The sequence below is a fragment of the Protopterus annectens genome, chromosome 14.part0 (assembly GCF_019279795.1).
Source record: "Protopterus annectens isolate FY-2018-M chromosome 14.part0, PAN1.0, whole genome shotgun sequence".
NCBI classification, from domain to species: Eukaryota; Metazoa; Chordata; order Ceratodontiformes; family Protopteridae; genus Protopterus; species Protopterus annectens.
Window position 1 is genome coordinate 747,152,154 of NC_056748.1, and position 19,635 is coordinate 747,171,788.

Genomic DNA, 19,635 nt, shown 5'->3' on the forward strand with positions numbered 1-19,635 from the left:
TGATGTTATATTAATATATTGAGAATATATACAGCACTGCATATAATTGCATTGTTACAATAATGTATTATAATGATTAATCTCTTTCCCCTCTGTCATTCATGATACCTCTAAATGTATTGGGTATTAAGCACTTAAATAACTGATTGAGGCTGAATGATTGAAATGAGTTGTCTAACATGTCACAGAATTTATGAAAAGTATCTCTAAATAAAGGATTTGCAAGACAGTTATAGGTGCATCAGTTTAAAATATATCACTAGAAAGGAACTTGGCTTGTAAGGTTAGTTCACAATAATGCATTTGTGGATATGCTATGAGATCACACACATCAGGCTACAGCTATAAGAACTCTGAAAATTCACCAGGTATGGACATTATGCATAATATTTTTGTATCTCTGTAAAGTGCTTTATGTTTAGTACCAAATGGGAGAATGACAGATAAGATAAGATGAAGTAAATTTGGCATTAGGTTGCAAGATTGATGAAGTGTTAGAGTTAAGATGATAAAGAATGTGTTTTCAGCTATGTAAGTACCCGCAAAGATCACTTCTGGAGGCAATTTTCCTTGGTATCTTTGCTGCAGATATTACTTGTGGAATAAGAAGCAAGATCGACATGTTTGTGGATTATAAGTGCAACAAAATGATAGTAAATGGGAGGATGAAATGAAGTAATTATGAAGACTTGTTGAGGCTACATAGAGGAGTGATTAAACAGCAGCTGAGCATTATTACGCAATAAGTAAAGTAACGTATGTAAAGAGTCTGCTGAAAATCTGATGTTCATCACAGTATTCACTGTTGCAGACCTCATATTTGAAACATCCTGCAGACAGGTAGCCCAACTAGCTAGCCTTACTTCCAGAGCTTTACTTCCCCCATGGTTTCAGCTGAGGTCCTACCAAGATGCAAGGACGTCGTCGATATAAGAGGCATGTTGGTTGACACCATTTCCAGATGTTTTCTTTTCTTTTTTGCCTTGCAGTGTAATGTAGCCATATGTCCAGCAATGCTTTCAGTTCATCATTAGGCCTGATTTCAGGAATCTAATAAGAAACAAGTAGCAGATTTTTGTTATCTTATTGTTTGAGGCTAAATTAGTTAATGTCTGATTCAGACAGTAATTCCGACACAGAAGCTTTTGTTCAAGTCAGCAGTTGTATTATGTTCTGGAAACAGATTCCCCACAAAGACTGGGATGTGTGCTGATTTAGTGGTGCCATGGCATTGACCAAAGCCTCCAGGAACCTCTCACTGAAAAATAAGCACTCCAGTAAGAGACACGGGGAGAAACTTTGGGGAAGGAAGGATGTCTCATTGGATGACTCTAGCCTCCCTGGGTTTAGCATTTCTGGGTGTAGGGAGGACCTTTTTCACACACACCCCCACTGAAGGAGTCAGACTCAGCTGATGCCTGTGGCATGTCTGTTATGCAGACTACCATTGCACCTGTCCTCCTGGACAAACATCTCTGCTATACCTACTGAGATAGAAGGCTCCTTGGTTTTGGTGGTCTAAATTCTCATTACAGAAATAAAAGGTGGAATCCCAAGTATTTTAGCAGGAGAGGAGTTTTCCAGTGACCCAAAGTAAATCTTGGTATCCTATCTGTAGTCTGATGCCTCTAAAGCAGTTGTACCTGTAGGCACAAGACAAAAAAGACCAAGCCAGTGCCTGTCAGTTTGCCTCAGACTCCTTCCTTCATTTCCCAGGCTTTCACTTATTGAACTGGCTGATGTTTTTTATTTTCTTGAAATACAAAAGGCCTGATTTATAAATACTGCAAGTGTTTGGGTCCCCTTCTATAAAGAGAAGGGCAAAACCACCACCTGAGGATTCTTGCTCTTGGGCCAGATCCCTTCTGTTGAAGCATATGTATCAGGCACTACCTCTCCATCAGATAATTTCTCTTTTGGAGGGACTCCTCATACATTGATTGAAGTTTTTTTAATACGAGTATAAGGAATACTTAAAAGTCCAACTCAAATACAGAGGTTACAAGGGCCTGCCTGAGCCTAGAACATTAGTTGTTCCTCCAACGCTAGATGTTCTGTAGGATGTATTTGCAAATGTATCTGGGAGTCCAGACTACCTCTCTCTTGCTCCTAAGTATTTACATGACTTTTGTAGTGTGCACGTTTTCCACAAGTTCCATTATAAAAAACCCTTTGGCTCATCCAGTTGTGTTGTCCTTGAATTCCAGCAAAGGTGCAGCCTAAGTTCCATTCAGGAACACTATTTCCAATGATATGGAGAATAGAATACTTGACAGCTTATCTCTTGTAAAGACTACTGCCATTTCCGCATGCTTTCTTATCAGCAATCTCTGTTGGAGAAGATAGAAAAAAAGGCATAGGGAATACGCAATAAGGATCTGAAGCAGAAACTTTGTGACCTCTCTTCTCAGGTTACCAGACACTCCAACAAATATAGCTACGATGTAATGGGTGCATCAAGCAAGGCAACAGCTCATGGTCTGTTATTCTGAGACATGCCTGGTTGAGGTGATTGCCCCCTTTGGACTGTGTAAAGATGGATCTTGTTAACATGTTTGTAGCAGGTTAAAGTCATTTGCATTTTATATCCTTACCTTTCAGCTTGTCTGCTGCACCCGGGGATATTACAAAATTCCTTGATCTAGTAACCACCGATTGCATGACAAAGGGCAGCCATATTTATCTCTTTCAAAATGATTGTCTCATCCTAACAGAGTCATTAAATGGAATTTTCAAGGCTTTGAATTTCAGTCTGAATTGTATCAGGAATCTGAGCCTCAGAATCAACAGAGCAAGATCAAGCTCGACACCTTTAAAGAAGCTAATATTCTTACAGGCCCATTGAGATATCACCATTATTCTTTATTAATGTTAGCCCTGCTGGGTTTGCCTTTTTTATTGTATTTTTAAACAAAACTGTACTTACTGAGTCATAGGAACAAGGGGTAGTATTAATACCATATATAATCACCTTCACATACTCTCTTGCTTTATTGCATTCGTTTTTGAGGATTTCTTTTGTACCTACAGCATGATGACAAAGTTTATTAGGGTTTATTTTTCTTTTTATGTGCTTGAAAATGCAAGTATATCACATTCCAGAAGAAAGAACAATGCAAAAATTAAGCCTAAATAGTTGATTTGTTGTTGCTTATTCCATGTTGCTAATCTCCTCATTGTGTTGCAAAGGAGCCACCAAGTTCATTTTAGGAATGCCTTTGTAGTTAATACAAATCTGTTAGAGCTAAACTCAGTGTATGCGATATGACATGCCTGATATAATCACTGGTTGATAATCTTATACAAATAATATAATAGTATACTTTTTGTAGAGGACTGATACTTTTCAGTAAGTATTACATAAAACTTTTAGTATAATCAGACTTTACAGCAATTCAGTATTTGTATGCAGTTAAGATTTACTTTGAGCAGAAGCATAAAACTCACTGATATGAAATGAATGTGAGAAGTTAACTAACTTTTTGTGTATATATGTGTTTGTGTATTTATGTGCCTGTCTGTTTTGAATGATTTAAAGGCTGTTGCGTCTATATGTTATTACGGAGGGACGATCAGATTCCACAAATAAGATAACAGGGTTACCACCTGTCCCTCTTTACACAGGACAGCCACTATTTGGACAGTTGTGTCCTGTGGAAAAAAAACAACATGAAAATGGCAAATGTCCTGATATTTTAGGACAAAAATTATTTCCTAAGTTTCCTTTAATAGTCACATAAACCAGTCACTGTGTACCTGCAAAACCTTACTACTAAATTAAGCAGCAGAAATCATTTACATTCTACAAGACTGAGCTATTATTTTGGCAAAATATGAAGTCTAGTACCTCATACTGGCTGCAGGTACAGTTTATCCTGCAAAACTTAATGTTTATGTAGAACATCTCATTTTGGGGACTTGAAAAGATGTCAATCCTATATAATTTGGAGTATTGGTAATGCAGTCTGACCTTGCTTTTTTTCATTAACATCTCAACTTCAAGATTTATTAAATACATCAAGATTTGTTCCTATTTCTCATTCCTGGGTAACTCTAAAATAATTTGTAGGTCAACATGTCTTTTTAGGCTGTTGCACGTTAAAAGATAATATGGGATAAGGCTTGACATTTAGAGTTAGAATGACCAAGATAGAATTTATCTCTGAAGAAATAAATATATTAACTGCCTTTATATCTAAAACACCTCAAGATATAGATATGGTGTGAGTAGAATTTACTACAAAAAGACTGAAATTAATACTTTGCAAGCAAAAAGTAATTTCTTGAGACAATGTTTAATATTAATTGTTCAGCAACATGGGAAAATAGACTTTTCTTTTATAAATCAGTTTAAAAATGATACTAACAACAAAACTAGAAGAATTTAGTGCTATAAAAGGTTGATTAGAAAAGAGACATATATTTTTCATTCAAATACATTTGCCTCAGGCAATGAATCTAAAGTTGTCATCACCTTTGAACTGTAACAAAGTTCAAAAATCCCTTAGACCTCATACTGCAAAAGTCTTCTTTTTAAATAAAAACAGTGAATCACCCTCAACTTTAGTCGACCAGGGAAAATAAACACCCATTGCTTTTGAAGTATGATGTTAGAACAGTACCTGATGATTCAGAAACTACTAGGAAAAATAATTCTTTAATGACATTAAGCTTTCCAACAAAGGAAAATACAGACAGGCAAATACATAGACACACAGATTTACATAAACACACATATACACCTATGCACTCTCTACTAGATTTTCAGCAGTATTGAACTAGATAAGTGAAGACAAAAAACAGAGAATTCAGGTCTTCTGGGACAACAAGTACATTTCTCAATATTGTTAGTGTAAATGAAGCAGCCTCAGTCCTGCTGGATTCTAGTATGAATATTTGAAATGCCAAATATAAAACATCTGTGAAAAACATTTTATACCTTCATATTACTGAAAGCCTTAACACAGGCAAAACAAAAGTTCTCAAAAGGAAGTTCCAATCCTTAGACCAAACCCTTTTCATAATACAAAGTCCTAATCTGTCTATGTTTTCATAAAGAGTTTTTCCTAAGGTAAGGTGTAGGGTTAGCTTCTGGGTAAGAGTCAGTGTTACATTTACTGTTAGGGTTAGGATGCTAATGCTATGTATAACTTTTCAGTGAAATTAAACTTAGAAATAACTGCATCATTCTTCCAGTCGACACAGGTAAATAACAGCTAGTATAGCGTATGCATTTCTGTGTTCTTCCCTTCAGCCATGCAGTAATCCAAGCATATGAATCCCTGTGTTCTACCCTTCAGCTTTGCAGTAATCTGTGCATATGCATCCTTGTGTTCTACCCTTCAGCCATGCAGTAATCCGTGCATATGCATCCCTGTGTTCTACCCTTCAGCCATGCAGTAATCCATGCACCTGTGTTCTACCCTTCTGGCATGCAGTAATCCATGCATATGCATTCCCATGTTCTACACTTCAGATATGCAGTAACGCATGCATATACATACCTGTGTTCTACCCTTCAGCCATGCGGTAATCCAAGTATATGAATCCCTGTGTTCTACCCTTCAGCTTTGCAGTAATCTATGCATATGCATCCCTGTATTCTAGCCTTCTGCCTTGAAGTAATCCATGCATATGCATCCCGATGGTCTACCCTTCAGATATGCAGTAACCCAGCCATATGCATCCCTGTGTTCTTCCCTTCAGCCATGCAGTAATCCATGCACCTGTGTTCTACCCTTCAGCCATGCAGTAATCCATGCATATGTATCCCGAGTTCTACACTTCAACTTTGCAGTAACCCATGCATATGCATCTCTGTGTTCTACCTCCAGTCAAGCAGTAATCCATGCATATGCATCCCCATGTTCTACCCTTCAGCCATGTAATAATCCATGCACCTGTGTTTTACCCTTCAGCCATACTGTAATCCATGCATATACATCCCCGTGCTGTACCCTTAAGCCATGTAGTAATACATGCACCTGTGTTCTACCATTCAGCCATGCAGTAATCTAAGCATATGAATTCCTATGTTCTACCCTTCAGCTTTGCAGTAATCTATGCACATGCATCCCTGTGTTTTACCCTTCAGCCATGCAGTAATCCATGCATATGCATCCCTGTGTTCTACCCTTCAGCCATGCAGTAATCCATGCACCTGTGTTCTACCCTTCTGCCATACAGTAATCCATGCATATGCATCCCCATGTTCTACACTTCAGATATGCAGTAACACATGCATATACATACCCGTGTTCTACCCTTCAGCCATGCAGTAATCCAAACATATGAATCCCTGTATTCTAGCCTTCTGCCTTGTAGTAATCCATGCATATGCATCCTGATGTTCTACCTTTAAAATATGCAGTAACCCAATCATATACATCCCTGTATTCTACCCTTCAGTCATGCAGTAATCCATGTATATGCATCCCTGTGTTCTACCCCTCAGACATGCAGTAACCCATGTATATGCATTCCTGTGTTCTACCCTTTAGCCATGCAGCAATCCATGCTTAGGCATCCCTGTGTTATACCCTCCAGCCATGCAGTAACCCATTTCTTCAGTCTTAGTCATACCACCATCTCCTCTGTTTTTTCACTATCCACCTATGAGGGACAGAAACAAAGGGTGGAAAGAAGTCCAGGTGGATTATTTTTACCAGTATTCCCCCATCATGTTCACCTGCAACCCAGTCATAAAACTTGATCAAGACTGACTGATTGCTTTTTATGGTCACGGACCCATGTTAGATGCTGCACTGGAGATTGTTATTCTCCAATAACACAATAAGCCTTCACTCATGATTCATTTTATTACTTTCCTTGTTGCCACTATAATGCTAAAAGACCTTTGTCTCCCTGGAATCATCACCACTGCTGTGAAGTGAAAAGTCCCAGAGTTCCCTAGAATCCTCCAGTATTAAATCTCTCTCCTCCCTTCATATTAGTCAGTGATATGCTGAAGATCTCTGTCAGGGAAATTACAGACACAGTGGACATATTCCCAAATGCCATGGGATGTAGCCCACCTCATCTTTGTGCCTTATCTTTCCTAAGGCAAGTAATGTCCCCTTCCATGTCTTCCCTCTATATGATGGAATCTTTGCTGTTCCCACTATGCCTACCTCCTTCTTATCATACCTCCCTCCATTGGAATTCCTTTGTGATGACGGAACAGAGTTTTCATTTATTGATAGACTCACCAAAATTGGCTCACAGATAGAACCTACAGTGTGAAAGTAGCAGACTCCAAGTCAGACTGCCAACCAGTCACGAGTGGAGTCTCACAGGGATTGGCTCTGGGTCCTCTCCTATTTGGCATCTACTTCTCAGAAGCCCAGGCCAACACGGAGGGACTCTGGCTGACCAAGTTCACCGATGATTGCAAGCTGGAAGCCATTATTAACTCCCCAAGTGATGTAGACATCCTACAGAAAGGCCTCACTGAGACCAACTGGTGTCAAAATTATGGCCTTAAGCTTAATGCCAAAACATGCGTCATCATTCCCACTGAACACTGAAGGTGTTATAAGAGATCTGGGGATACAAGTTGACAGCAACCTCTCCTTCAACCACACATTGCCACTGTGGTCAGAAAGTCCTTCTATGTGGCACATCTCATTACCAAGGGTTTTGCATCCAGGAAGAAAGAGGTCCTCATCTCTCTACTCTTCACTCATTAGACCAATCATCGAGTATAATGCCCCATTTGGCATGTCCCTCACTAAACACCTGAAACAGCTGGAAAGGCCACAAAAGTACCTCATGAAGAGGATCCTAGGCCTTAAACAAATGCCCTACATGGACAGACTCAAAAAACTCCAGCTTTTCTCTGTCTCATATTGTCTATTAAGAGGTGATCTCTGCTTGACTTACAAAGCCATGTCTGACCCAGTCCTGTTAGAAGTGTTACACCTAAAGAAATCCCAATCCTTCCACACCACATGCTCCAGGGACCTCAACCTCATTACCACAATCAACAGAACATGCTGGAGGGACAGGTTCATAACCCAGAGACTGCCCATGCTCTGCAATAGACTTCCCATACCTGTCAAGCAGAGCACCTCACTGGCTCTTTTCAAGAGAAATCTTGATGAGTGGATGGGAAATAGAAAGTTCACCCCAGGGATCACTACAGTGGTTCTACTTGATAGCGGCACTGGCAGTGCACAGTAATGCTGTTCCCAGAAATGTGGTGAATGTTTGAATTATGTCGAATTCGAACATTCACCACTTCAAAGTTTGAAATTTTTGTTGTTCGCTGTAGTGAATTTCATTTTTACATTTCATAGAAATGATATTTCGCCTACAGTGAATTCAACAAGATGATAGCAAACAATGATCCCTACCTACTGCTTAGTATAATAATTTCTGTAGTTATCATTACTTAGAAAAAGGCGCAAATACAATTTTTCTGCACAACTGTTTGCTATTGTTCTTTCCCTGTGGAAATGAAAGCAAAGCAAAGAACCATTTTAAAACATTAATCTTTGAAAAGCAAATCAAAACAGAGAAAAGTACTATTTTTTAAACATCTGGAGATTGATCGAGTTTCATTTACACCACCCTTTAAGATTTTCATCTGCCAAAAAAAAATCTCATATGCTGTATTGGGTGCTTTTCCAACTAAAACAGTATCTTATTTTAGAGTAAAATTTAAAACACACCCTATGGAAACATGACAGAAAATATGAATAGGCAACATATATAAAAATGACACAACTTTTCAGTCCTTCCAAGATCCTGGAACAAAGCTAAACAATTTAAACTTTGGTCACTATGTATTAACCAAATTCAGAAAACCATATTCTGAAGCCCAACTAATAGTAGGACATATCTAGTCACTCCTGGGAGATCACTGTAGCACTTGGCATACCAATAATCTGGGCCATTACTGAATACAGTTCAGTAATCTTCAGTTTTCAAGTCAAGCCACCTGCACCTGAAAAGGTATAGTTTCTAACTAGAAAAGCTGTAGTGTTAGATACCAGCTCTGTGCCATACTGAGATATAACCCTCATTAAAATCCAAACACCTCAGGCTCAGTTAATGAACACAAACTTAAAGGAGTTAGGGTGAAGGTAGTATGGAAAGAGGTTGCTGCCAGCTTTCCTATCCTGGGGGAGAGATAGCATTTACAGCCTTGGACCAGCAGTCAGATGTGGGGCCCAGTGACATCAGTCTGCCAGCATGTAGTTATGTAAACTATATTGTCAATAAGATGGCATGGTAGGTAATAAGACATTCAAAACAAGTCATTCTACTGTTATATGTTTGGTACTGTAGTAGGATGTACTTCTCATCTTATTTCCCTTAACTCCTTACTCTAGGATTTCACTACATGCAAGGCAATGTATAAAGGTGTCAGTTGGACAGGTGTTGGAGAAGGTGGAACATATGATTGAAGAGGGGATCCAGGACACAGCGTACTCCACAGTGGTCACTAGAATTAATACTATTACATACCCCCCTGCAGTTCAGACTTATGAGTATGAGCAACACCAACCAGACATATCCCATCTTGAATGGCCCACATATTCAGTGACACAAGGCTGTTTTCTTCACTATACAATCTGAAGCCTCATCTTTGTGGGTTACCATACTGGACAAAATCCGAAACTTTTGTTGCATCACTTTTAGCAGCAGATTCAGCACATTGTTTTTATATATAGTTTTGTTTTCTTAACAACATATTTAAAATACAAGTTACGTTCCTCAGCATTATTTGTTCCAAATCTTATAGAACCTTTAGCACTGCAGTCATCATTCTCAGATAAGGTTTCCTTTGCTTAATTGTAACACTGGACTGTTAAAGTTACATTTGCTAAAACTTAGCAGAAATAGTCTGATGCAAAGTATTCTCACTGCTTCTGTACTACTGCACTGTTGATGACTGCACTTAGCTGACCAGTACTACTGTCTTCTGTGAACCCATGATGCTAAATCTCAAAAGAGCTTAAGATATCTTCTCCTTCTTTGATAGCAATACATGCCCAGTTTTACTTATTACCTCTTTTTCCTCCCAAGTTTCAATACATGCAATTTGCAATTAATTTTTCCAGGTCTGCACACATTTTCTTGCAGTACAAAGCAATCTGACCTCTTTCCATTGTTAGACAGTTTAATGTTTTGGATCATAAAGATTACAAGGTGAGTCTAGAAACAATTTGCATTTTGCCAGTGCTTACTCTTAAGTTGTGCCAACCGTTTCTAGAAGGGAAATGTTTGTGTAAAGTAATAATTTACAGTAACCATAGATCTGAAGTAGTTTACTTCATTTGCTCTTCAATCTGTGGGTCCTCGGATCCATATCGGATCTGACATGGCCACATTTTCCAGCTATGGCTCAGAGCTCCATGCTCCTCCCCTTACCCATAATGCCCCTGTCTCACTTCTCCCTTCAGATCGAATTTGCTGCCTAACAAGTACAGATACCCAAGCTAATAACACCTTATCCTCCAACACAAATGAATGAACTTTAGCCCTGAAAGAACCAAAGATCCCAGCAATAAGTGTTCGGAACAAAGAACGTATCATATCCCAAAGGATAAGGTTAGGGGGAATGGTTGAAGACAAATAAAGTAGAACTACTCAGATGGAATGTTATGGTGTGTACATAACTTCTTTATCTGAAATAGTTTACTTCATTTGCTCTTCAACCTGTGGGACAGAGTCCCCAGCTACCTAACCCTTGGGAGGCCTTCATGGAAGGATTTTCCGGAGCACTGCAGAACCAAAGGATGCTCTACTCCTAGAGACCAAATCCAGTTTATAATGAGTAATAAAGGTATGAGATGAGGCCCAAGTAGCAGCTGAACAAACCTCATCCAAAGAGACCCTAGACCAAAAAGCTGCTGACGTAGCCATAGATCGGGTCGAATGAACCTTCACTCTTCCTGGAACAGACAAACCTCTATCTGGATAAACCCAGCCAATACATTGTGAAATCCAGCGAACAATAGTCACTTTTGAGACATGTTTACCTAGGAAGGGCTTGGCATAGGACACAAAAAGCTGATCAGACTTACGGAAAGGTTTAGTCCTGTGCAGATAAAACCTCAACTGCCTGTGAACGTCCAGTAAATGTAACTTCTATTCCCCTTTGTTCTGGTAGTTCAGAAAAAATACTGGTAAGTTAATATTCTGATTAATATTGGCCTTGGAGGCTACCTTGGGAGGGACAGACGGGTTAGTGCATAGCGATACTCTATCCTTGTGAAAGATCATGTAAGGGGTTTTGATAGAAAGAGCTTGAAGCTCCGTCACCCTTCTAGTAGATGTAATGGCAACCAAGAAGGCAGTTTTCCAAGTCAAAAATTGTAGATCAACAGATGCCACAGGCGACCCAACTCTAGGAAGATCTGTTCTGCTACTGAATGCTTCATAGATCACTCATAAGGCATCAGGATAGATCTGCTGAGCCTGTCCGCTAAGATGTTGGATCATCCGGGGATGTGCATTGCCACCAGAAAACGCCCAGTGGAGATCGCCCATTCCCACACTTTCATGGCCTCTCGACATAAGGGATAAGATCTAGTTCCCACCTGTTTGGTGATATACCAGACCACTGACATGTTGTTCATCTGAATTGCAATTGTTCCCAGAGGAAGATGAGCATGGAGGGCCTGCCACACAAGAAGAACTGCTCTCATCTTCAGAACACTGATGTGCAGATAGGTCTCGGAAGGGGACCACATGCCTTGGACTGTCCTTCCCGAGCAATGCCCCCCACGCAAATAGGGAAGCGTCTGTCGTCACTGTGGTTTGGGGTAAAGGAGGTTGAAAAGGATGTCCCTTGAGGAGATTTGGGGACTTAATCCACCACCAAATGGAGTTTGTGCACGCTTTTGAAATTCTCACTGTAAAGGACAAAGGGAGGTCTAACAGTGACCACTGAACCACTAGAGTCCACTGCAGTACCCCCATATGAAGGCATGCCATGGGAAGAAGATTTATCGTGGCTGCCATAGAACCTAAAACTCTTAACATTATTTCGGCTGTTGGTAAATGGGTCTAAAGAATGTGTAAGATGTGTAACCTCAAGCTGCGTGTCCTGTCTGAGGTGAGGAACACCCGCAATTATATTGTGTCCAGCCGTGCTCCAATGAAATCTGGAACTTGGACCGGTTGAAGGGCCAACTTGTTCGTATTGATCATACTGCCCAACTGGTTGGCTAACTGAAGGAAGGAGTCCCTGGCCTGACATAGTAGGTGTTCTGAGGGGGCGGTAAAGAGCCAATCATCCAAGTACAGAAAGACCTGAATGTCCTGAAGCCTCAGGTGAGCTGCTACTACTGCCATTACCTTAATAAACACCCAGGGGGCTGTGGTGAGACCAAAGGGGAGGGCTCGAAATTGGTAATGATTGGCTCCCAGCTGGAAGTGAAGGAATCTCCGGGAGCACCTGTGCCTCTTGATGTGAAAATATGCATCCTGGAGGTTGATCAAGCAGATCCAGTCTTTGTCCTGTAGACAAGGCAGAATAGATTGAATCATGACCATCCGGAATTTTGTCTTGGTTACCGACAGGTTCAGTTGGGACAGATCCAATATTGGTCTGAGGTCCCCCGTCTTTTTTGGCACTAAAAAAACCTGGAATAAACCCCGGATCTGGGGACCGGTTGGATGACTCGTTTTCTCAGTAGTGAGTCTATTTGTAGTACTGCTTCCTCCCACTGCATGGGTGGAACTTCCGGGAGGGTTTTGTTGTATGGAGGTAGATCCTTGAAGGGGAGAAAATATCGTCTGGATATGACTCACAGCACCCACTGATCTGTAGTGATGGACTCCCATGCTAGTGGGTGAAGTGACAAATGACCCCCAACTGCATCCAGAGATGGACAGCCGGGCAACCCCTCAGGGTTGCTGCCCGGGTTTATCAGAGAAAGGTTCTCTGGACTCAAAATTCCTAGGACCCCCTCTGCCTCTAGGGCAGCGTCTGTCGTATCCCCCCTCTACCTCTGGGAGAAGGTGAGTCCTGAGCATCCTGGGAAAATGCCTGAGACTTACGGAACCACATCTTCTTCTGGTCTTGCTGGTTCCTGGAGAAGGACCTTTGAGGCAGTGAGAAGTGGACCCCAATGACAGACAGTGTCTTCCCGTCCTTCTCACTCTGGACTAAGGTCTCTCTGTCTGTCTTCCCAAAAAGGGAAGAAGCATCAAAAGGGGCATTGGTGAAAGATGCCTTGAAGGGCTCCAAGAACTGACATAAGTGGAGCCAGGTATGGCGCCGGATGGCAATGCCTGACCCCACCACCTGTGCGGCTCCCTCCATGGCATGGGAGAGCAAGCGCATGGACATGTTGGCTACAGATTTGAGGGTAGCCATTCGTTCATCGAATGTTTTCCTGTCCTCTGCCAACATGGACCCTGAGTTTGACTCCGTGACTTCCTTGACCAGATCTATCTGGAGTCCTATAACGTGTGCCATGTAGTTCAACACCCCCACCCAGAAGGTCGCTGAAATATAGACTCGCTTCCCAAAATTACCCAATGTTCTCGACTCTCTGTCAGGCAGATGGACCGTAGAACTCTCCTGGGCAAGTTCCTTCTTGATGGCAGCTGCCACCATCATAGCATCTACAGGGGACCTCTTGTACCAGTGCAATTTGTTTGCGGGAGGGCTTAAGACCTTATCTGGGTTTTTGGGTATTGGATCTATGGTGTCCAGCTCCTTCCATGCCCTAGATGTTATTAAATCCATGAGTGGATTGGCAGGAGAGGATACCCAAGAGGTAGACGGGCCCAAGCCGAATGCCTCCAGAAACATGGACTCATCATAAGCTGATTTTGAGGTGGACCTCCCCCATCTTTGGTGGAGGATCTCCATGATGTCCCCAAAGGAGACATCCTCAGAGGGTGAGCTTGGGGAACCTTCCCCTTCTTCCAGGTCAGTGTCTTCTGTGAGGGAACTCTGGAGGAGAGTCCAAGTGCCTCCTTTTACATGTATGCTTATGGGGGGGGGCTCCTCAGAGAGACTTTCTTGGGGAAGTCTCACAAGCGGGTTGTTCCAAGGCCGGAACATTCTGGGGCATCATGGCTATGGGCTGTCCCTGGGAGGGCAAGATGGACAGACCTGCACTCAAGACCGGGGGGGGTCTGGATTGACTCCGAAGACTGAATAGTCAGAGGCCTCAACCCTGCGAGAACCCTCTCCACTACATCGAATGCAAAGGGGCAACAGACCTCCTGGGCTGAACTGGTGGAAGCCACTCACCCCTGATCCGACAGGGGGGGTCGAAGCCAAGTCCCTAGGAGCCGAGAAATGCAGGGGGATGCTTCTCTTCAACAAGCTCGGAGCAAAAAGCACCCCCTCGGATACAAACCCAAGGCTACGGCTCTGAGAGCTCGGAACAGATCTAGTAGGATCAGACACACACAGGGCACCAGCCAGCATCGAGGTACATGGCACCATCGGCACTGACCCCTCAACTCCAACCATCCTCGAATTCAACAGCTCAGAATCTGTGGGTTGGATTGGAGAAGGAATGGCAGGTTGAAAAACTGGTTGGAAGTTGCCCGCTCCAGTGGGAGAAGGCCCTGCAAGACCCCCCATCTAGATTTGAGTGAGGATAAATCTCCACATCATCTTGTCCATCTTCGCTTCAGATAGGCTCTGTGTAGAGTGGGAGGATGCCGCCAAAGTGGGCTGGGAGAGCCAGTGGGGAGAGGGCCTACAAGGCGACCGGCTAACTAAAACCTCGGGCTCAGGGGAAAACTTTGGGGACCTGCGCCAAGGTGAAACAGGCCGCGAAACAGGCTTAGTCTTTGGCGGGGGGCTGGTCTCTGATGAGCGGTCAGGGGAGCGCTTGCGAGGCCATTCCTTTTGACCTTATCCCCTTCCCTTGGCTTCTTGATGGGAAAGGGGAGTCCTAAATAAATAAATGTTCTTTGTTAATTAATATAAAGCAGTCTTTATAAAGTTTCACAACTTGTAAGTGCCTGTAACACACTATGTATTTCTTTGTTTTACTTTTGCTTCTCAACAGGTTTGGTTACATATACATGAGATAATAACTTAATGCATTTTCTACTAAAACAGTGTATTTCAGGAGCAATACAATTCCATTCTGAAAGAATTTTGCAGACAGTAATTTTTATTTCCCATAAATATAGAACAATTCCCAAATGCAAGGAATGTCAAGGTCATATAAACAGCATCCGTTTTTTTCACTGCTGCAGCACATGATACTCTCAATTAGCATCCTACTGGAATTTCTTTTTGCATACTATGAAGGTACCAGTTTTGTACTCAATATTTTTTTTAATTTCTTGTCTTTTACTGCAAATGTTTCCATTTCCTTATACGCAGTTGATTTAAATGTAACAAGACTTTTTTGTTAGTCATACAATAACAGTGCACAGTATGACGTTTGCTAGGTATCATTATTTTTGAACTGTTTAAGAAACACCATACCACTGAACCTCTAGCATACACTGTTTAGGTTACAGTTTAGGACACACAATGCAGTCCCCATTTTCCAATGCAGACATTTCAAAATTGCCTAACTTATTTTTGCAGAAAGTCATTACATCAGTTTTCCTCATCATATTTCCCACCATTCTTTCTAAACATAGATACCATCCTGCCACAAAAATCAAGTATTTTGCAATACCTTTACATTAGTCACCACTTCACTTTCTTTAAGCATACCAGTTTTCCATACTTTGCATATATTATCTTTCTTGCATTCATCCCTAAGTAATAAGTAATTCAAAACCAAGGTGCTTCACCATTCATTTGATTTACTACTTTGTTTAAATTGTTGTAAGTTACATTTTGCAATTTGAGAATTCAACACAATCTTACAATACTCACTACCTCTGTGGCAAACAGTCTTCCAGCAGTTTACCAGTTATTTCTCTGGTAAGCAATCTTTCAGTCATTTTATATTGCTAAAACATTGTGCAGGTAGTCCTCCCACAACTGAAGCTATAACTTCATTGGCTCCAGCTAATAAATAACATGAACTCATCATTCTAGGGGATGTTACTGTAAATTGGACTTTTTCAGACCATTTGTCCAAGACATCCAACCAGAACCACTCCTCCAACTAATCAGTGTCTCTACAACCAGAAGCAATCCTATACTAAATCTTATTGACTAAACCAGAAAACATAACTTAATCTGGATACTATACTAAACTATAGTATTGTCTGCCTCTCACATAACCCATCCACACTCACTAAATCCCCCAAACATTCCTTATTCAACTTCATTAGGAATTTAAGTCTTACAAAGATACTTTTATTGATACTCTCAAGTTCTACAGCTGGAACATATTAAAATAACTCCCTTTGACAAATCCATACAACAATTCAGTGACATGTTTTTAAACATCTTAAACTATTCAGTCCCACTTATGAAGAAAATACATAATTATAATCACACCCCTTGGCTAAAACTCAAAACAAAACAACTAATGAAATGCAGAAATAAATCATGGAGTGCCTGGCGAGCCAATAAAACTCTTGCAAACTGCCAATAATATAATCTATAATCACATATATAATATAACCGCTGGCAAAAAATACTTTACCAATAATCAGGACCTATATTATAAAATGCCTAGAAAGCTCTGGTCAACCATCAACCACCTCCTAAAATTTGGAAAACCCAACCCCCTGTCCACTGAAACTGACATCAACATAGCCTCTATCTTTAACATCCATTTATCAGCAACACAAATTCTAAACACAAATCCAGTTCAACCCCACCAACCATATTTGTAGGAGTGACAAGTCTAACTACTTTATTCTCAACTACCGTGATAAACAAATACCTCACTAAACTGTCTCTGTCGTAAACAAATCTTTACATGAACTTATTCTCTACTTCATGAAAACAATTCTGTATCCTAACACTACACAAACGTGACCCTCTACTGAACTCTTTAACTTCAGACCCGTTGAAATAGTCTGTCCTTTGTCAAAGATCATTGAGAAATGCATCTGGTCTCAACTACTGACCTGTCTTTCAAACAATAACCTCCTCTTAGTATTCAGCCATGTGTTTCTCCCCTCCCACAACACTGACACTGCTCTTCTATCTTTCCTTAATACAGTTCACAGTTGAGGCTTGGGCACAAACCAATTTGCCATGGGAAATCTCTGATGTCTGAGGGTAGGTGAGTAAGTGGGGGGGGGGGGACTGGAGTTGGGGAAAAGGATTAAGCAGGGATTATAGGTTAATATGAAGTAAACTAGGTAAGGAAAGGTTAATTCCTGAAGGAAGGAGTGAGGAAATGAGGTAGATGTAGGGTGGGGCTTAGAGTAGTTTATGTGTGGGTAGTTGGTTTAGGGAGCACATTTTGGTGTGACTTTGTTAAGACAAGGTCACGTCCAAGACAACCTCAAGGTATTTCTGGAAAACAGGTAGAATTCGGGCTAACAGTGCTTGGTGGTTTTGTGGTGGCAAATCGTTTGTATGTTTTTTTGTGTGTGTTGTGAGTTAAAGTAAATGTCTGACTGGAAGTAAACAACTCTCGTGTAGACAAGGAGTGAGGTTAAGGAAGGCTGAAAGTTGTGGGGAGAAGAAATCTCTAGAAGGCATGGATGCAAGGTATGGTCAGGCCCACTGGGAGTGAGTGGTTAGAGTTGCATTAGGCTTATATGTGTGTCTGCCTGTTTCTTGAGTGATATTTCAATAAGGGTGTTTTCTGTTGAAAATGGCTTTGTTGGTGGTTTTTGGGTTGGTTGTAGTAGACTTTGCGATTCTTGCATTGGTTATGGTCAGTGAGTCTCGTAATGGTCCTGTCTTATGAGTCTAGTTATGGCTGCCGGTGTACAGAGCAATGTTTCAATATGGATTTTGTTTAGTAATTGCTTCGTTGGTGGTTTTGAGATGTTTTGGTGAGGTTGCCTGGTTTTCATTGGTGGTGATGCAGTGCGGACCACTGAGCATTTTCATTCAGGCTCTTAACACTGCTCCGGTGGCTCTGGGATGAAGTTTATTTTCTGTAGTGTGGGTCCGCGGGCTTTGGGCAGCCATTTGTTGCCATGCATGTGCAGTTCCCATCTGAGACTGTGACTCGATCTCTGTACTGGCCCATACTGTATATGTTCAGGGAGTTGCAGCAGCTATACATGAGCTAAAATTAGGATAAGCTTTAAAAAAAAAAAAAGATACAACATTGGAATGAGAAGGCATTTTGAAAAGGGTATTTCTATTCCATTGCACAATGAGCTGGTTTGATTCCTGACAATTTATCAAACAGGCAAGCTGCATTGCATAAAGCTTGGTAGTGGAGGCTGATGGACATAAATTTGAGTACAGGACTTTGAAATGGGATGACAGGGTAATTGGTTCTAGTCACATTACTCACACCAGGTAAGGGGGAAAATGTTGCTTCCAATTTCTTATCACTATAGTTAGGTAGATAACTAGATAAGTGGATTGATAGTCTGATACAGAAGCAAACAAGATAACAGGGTATTATATTCAATAAAAGATGGGGGGGGGTGGAGTTCAGTATTTCAGAAGCCAGCATTAATTAATAACAAATCTGTCATGGAGAACTGGTGCAGTTATGAGCTAATGAAAGGAGCTGCTTTCCTCTAGGTCATGTATTTTAGTTGTTTTACTGTAAGTCACTAGGTGTTTTGCAGCATGTGTACATATACTACTTCCACAAGAGAAGGAAGCATAGGTTCGTAGGTAGGTACTAGGCTATCGGCCCAAGGGCCTACGTAAGCCTAGCCAACAAGGTTCCCTGGCTTACGCCACCCAAGAAAGTTATTTTCCTGTGCCACTGTCGAGCAGAGACACAGAAGTGATTCCCCGGGGTGTATTTCCTATTTCCCATCCACTCATCAAGATTTTTCTTGAAGAGCGCTAATGAAGAACTTTGCTTGACATAGATGGGTAGCCTGTTCCAGAGTATGAGAAGTCTCTGGGATAGGAATCTATCCCTCCAGCATGTCCTGTTTATTGTGGTAAAAAGGTTTAGGTCCTAGAGCATGTAGCTCAGAGGGATTGGGATTTCTTTAGGTGTAGCGTGTCCAACAGCTTTGGGTTTGACGTAGCTTTATATGTTAGGCAGAGATCACCTCGGAGTAGGCGATATGCTACAGAGTAAAGCTGGAGTTTTTTGAGGCGGTCAATGTAGGACATTTGTTTGAGGCCAGTAATCCTCTTTGTGAGGTACTTCTGTGGCTTTTCCAGCTGCTGCAGATGTCTTGTGAGGTACATTCCAAAAGGGGTGTTGTACTCTATAATGGGTCTAATGAGTGTCGAGTAGAGGGGAACAATGACCTCTTTTTTCCTGGATGAGAACCCTTTTATGATAAGGTGTGCCACGTAGAAGGACTTCCTGACTACTGTGGCAATGTGACTATCAAAGGAGAGACTACTGTCCACCTGGGTCCCAAGGTCTCTTATCACACATTCAGTGTTAAGTAGATTGCTGCCTATGTGGTAGTTCATGGATACAGAGTTTTTACCAAAGGGGATGACACTGCACTTTTTGGCATTGAGCTTGAGGCCATGGCTCTGACACCAGGCATCTGCCTCAGCGAGTCCATTTTGTAGGATGTCCACATCATTTGGGGACTTGACTATGGCTCCTAGTTTGCAGTCATCTGCGAACTTAATTAGCCAGAGGCCTTCTGTGTTAGCCTGTATTTCAGAGA